This window comes from Hemitrygon akajei, chromosome 22 (assembly GCF_048418815.1).
Source record: "Hemitrygon akajei chromosome 22, sHemAka1.3, whole genome shotgun sequence".
Lineage (NCBI taxonomy): Eukaryota > Metazoa > Chordata > Chondrichthyes > Myliobatiformes > Dasyatidae > Hemitrygon > Hemitrygon akajei.
The window spans coordinates 4,385,138-4,389,544 of NC_133145.1; positions in this window are offsets into that span (position 1 = coordinate 4,385,138).

The following is a 4,407-nucleotide window of genomic DNA, read 5'->3' on the forward strand; positions in this document are numbered from 1 at the left end:
GTATGAACGCAAGCTAGCCAGGAATATAAAGGAGGATAGCAAAAGCTTTTTTAGGTATGTGAGGAGAAAGAAGATAGTTAAGAACAATGTTGGGCCCTTGAAGAATGAATTGGGTGAAATTGTTATGGGAAACAGAGAAATGGCAGAAGAATTTAATAAGTACTTTAGATCTGTCTTCACTAAGGAAGACACAAGCAATCTCCCAGATGTATGGATGGGCCAAGGACATAGGGTAACAGAGGAAATGAAACATTGACATTAGGAAGGAAACGGTGATGGGACTGAAGGCTGACAAATCCCCAGGTCCAGATGGTCTGCATCCTAGAGTACTAAAGGAGGTGGCCCTGGAAATTGCGGATGCATTGGTAATCATTTTCCAATGTTCCTCAGATTCAGGATCAGTTCCTGAGGATTGGAGAATGGCTAATGTTATCCCACTTTTTAAGAAAGGAGGGAGGGAGGAAACAGAACTATCGACCTGTCAGCCTGACATCGGTGGTGGGGAAGATGCTAGAGTCCATTATTAAAGATGAAATAGTGGCATATCTAGATAGCAGTGATAGGATTGGGCCGAGCCAGCATGGATTTACCAAGGGTAAATCATGCTTGACTAATCTGTTGGGAGTTTTTTGAGGATGTAACCAGGAAGTTAGACGGGGGGAGATCCAGTGGATGTAGTGTACCTCAATTTTCAGAAAGCATTTGATAAGGTCCCACATAGGAGATTGGTGGGTAAAATCAAAGCTCAGGGCATCGGGGGGAAGACATTGACATGGATAGAAAACTGGTTGGCACATAGAAAGTAAAGGGTAGCGGTGTTTCTCGGAATGGCAGGTGGTGACTAGTGGGGTGCCACAGGGCTCGGTATTGGGACCACAGCTGTTTACCATTTACGTCAGCGATTTAGATGAAGGCATTGAGAATAACATCAGCAAATTTGCTGATGATACTAAGCTGGGTGGCAGTGTGACATGTGATGAGGATGTTAGGAGAATTCAGGGTGACTTGGATAGGCTGGGTGAGTGGGCAGATACTTGGCAGATGACGTTTAATGTGAATAAGTGTGAGGTTATCCACTTTGGGAGTAAGAACAGGAAGGCAGATTATTATCTGAACGGTGTAGAGTTAGGTAAGGGAGAACAGAGAGATCTAGGAGTCCTTGTTCATCAGTCACTGAAGGTGAATGAGCAAGTGCAGCAGGCAGTGAAGAAGGCTAATGGAATGTTGGCCTTTATTACAAAGGGAATTGAGTACAAGAGCAAGGAAATCCTCTTGCATTTGTACAGAGCCTTGGTGAGACCACACCTGGAGTATTGTGTACAGTTTTGGTCTCCAGGGTTAAGGAAGGACATCCTGGCTGTAGAGGAATTGCAGCGTAGATTCACGAGGTTAATTCCTGGGATGTCTGGACTGTCTTACGCAGAGAGGTTAGAGAGACTGGGCTTGTACACGCTGGAATTAAGGAGATTGAGAGGGGATCTGATTGAAACATATAAGATTATTAAGGGATTGGACAAGATAGAGGCAGGAAATATGTTCCAGATGCTGGGAAAGTCCAGTACCAGAGGGCATGGTTTGAGAATAAGAGGTAGGTCATTTAGGACAGAGTTAAGGAAAAACTACTTCTCCCAGAGAGTTGTGGGGGTCTGGAATGCACTGCCTCGGAAGGTAGTGGAGGCCAATTCTCTGGATGCTTTCAAGAAGGAGCTAGATAGGTATCTTATGGTTAGGGGAATCAAGGGATATGGGGACAAGGCAGGAACTGGGTATTGATAGTAGATGATCAGCCATGATCTCAAAATGGCGTTGCAGGCTCGAAGGGCCGAATGGTCTACTTCTGCACCTATTGTCTAATTGTCCAAGTCTTTCTGCAGATTCCCTGCCCCTCCACTTATCTTGGTATTATCTGCAAATTTCCATTCTTTGCCTTCTGCCGGTCTATCTTCTGTTAATGCTAGTACTGTATCTTTCCTGTAATACCATGGGGTCTTATTTAGCAGCCTCATGTGCAGCACCTTGTCAAAGGCCTTCTGAAAATCCAAGTAAACAACATTCACCAATTCCTTTGTCTATCCTGCCTGTTATTTCCTCAAAATATTACAACAGATTTGTCAGGCAAATTTCCCCTTAAGGAAATCACTTTATCGTGTGCTTTGAAACCGCATCCTTAATAATGAACTCCAACATCTTCCCAACCACTGAAAGCAAGCTAATTGGCTTATAATTTCCTTTCTTCTACCTCCCTCCCTTAAAGAGTGGAGTAACACTGGCAATATTCCTGTCCTCTGGAATCTAGATATTCTTTAAAGATCGTTACTAATGCTTCCACAATCTCCTCAGCTACTTCTTTCAGAACCTGGAGTGTAGTCCATCTGGTCCAGGTGACTTAAACTACCTTCAGAAATTTCAGATTCCCAAGCACCTTCTCATTAGTAACAGCATCTACACTCACTTCTGCCCCCTGCCACTTGAATTTCTGGCATACTGCTAGTATCTTCCACAGTGAAGTCTGAAGCAAAGTGCTTATTAAATTTGTCAGTATTTGTCTATCCCTCATTACCTCTGTGGTGTCATTTTCCAGTGGTCCAATATCCACTCTCGCCTTTTTATATACTCTTTATATATCTGAAAAACTTTTGGTGTTCTCTTAGATATTTTTGGCTAGTTTACCTTCCTATTTCATCGTTTCTCATTTTTTTTAGTTGCTTTCTGTTGGTTTTTAACAGCTTCCCAATTCCCTAACTTCCTACTAATTTTTGCTGTATTTTATACCTTCTCTTTTGCTTTTATGCTGTCACCTGCAGCTGCCACATTGTCCTTTTAGAATACTACTTCATCTTTGGGATGTATCTATCCTGCACCTTCCCAGTTGCCCCAGAAGCTCCAGCCATTGCTATTCTCCCATCATCTTTTTTTAAAAGTTTTTATTTTTTAACCATCAGAGCCACATCACCCTACCACATTTGGTAGGTCAAATGTGATGGCAGAATATAGTATTAATGGTAAGACTCTTGGCAGTGTGGAGGATCAGAGGGATCTTGGGGTCTGAATCCATAGGACACTCAAAGCAGCTGCGCAGGTTGACTCTGTGGTTAAGAAGGCATACGGTGTTTTGGCCTTCATCAATCATGGAGTTGAATTTAGGAGCCAAGAAGTAATGTTGCAGCTATATAGGACCCTGGTCAGACCCCACTTGGAGTATTGTGCTCAGTTCTGGTCACCTCACTACAGGAAGGATGTCGACGCCATAGAAAGGATGCAGAGGAGATTTACAAGGATGTTGCCTGGATTGGGGAGCATGCCTTATGAGAATAGGTTGAGTGAATTCAGCCTTTTCTCCTTGGAGCGAAGGAGGATGAGGTGACCTGATAGAGGTGTATAAGATGATGACAGGCATTGATCGTGTGGGTAGTCAGAGGCTTTTTCCCAGGGCTGAAATGGTTGCCACAAGAGGACACAGGTTTAAGGTGCTGGGGAGTAGGTACAGAGATGTCAGGGGTAAGTTTTTTACTTAGAGGGTGGTGAGTGCATGGAATAGACAATAGGTGCAGAAGTAGACCATTTGGCCCTTCGAGCCTGCACCACCATTTTGAGATCATGGCTGATCATCTACTATCAATACCCGGTTCCTGCCTTGTCCCCATAATCCCTTGATTCCCCTATCCATAAGATACCTATCTAGCTCCTTCTTGAAAGCATCCAGAGAAATGGCAGATGGAATAGTGCACAGGGAAGTGCATGGTCTCTTACTTCGGTAGAAAGAATAAAGGCCAAGATAATTTTCTAAACATGAAGCGCATTCAGAAATTGGAGATACAAAGGGATTTGGGAGTCCTTGTACAGGATCCCAATCTGCAGTCCATGGACGCATTGCTTAATGGTATTGGTCCATGGCATTATAAAGGTTGGCAACCCCTGCCCTAAAGGGTCAGGTGAGTCAGTCTTTAGTAAGGATGGCAAATGTAACGGTAGTATTAATTTCGAAAGGAATAGAATGGGATGTGATGCTAATGCTTTTATTAGTAAGACCACACTCGGCATATTATGAGCAGTTTTGGGCTGGCAAGAAAAGATGTGCTGGCATTGGAGGGGGTCCAGAGGATGTTCATGAGAATGACTCTGGGAATGAAAGGGTTAATGTATGTGGAACTACAGGTCCACAATCCCTTATCTGAAATTCTTGGAGTCAGTTGCATTTCAGAATTCAGAATCCCTCCCTATTGGTTCTGGGACTCCCTGCGGATACCAAAAACACGCATGCTCAAGTCCCTTATTTAACCGGTCTCAGTGCAGGACCCGGCGGAGCTCCAGACCTACGTAAATTCTCCCGTATACTTTAAATCAGCCCTAGATTACTTATAATACCTAATACAATGTAAATGCTATGTAAATAGTTATTATACTGTA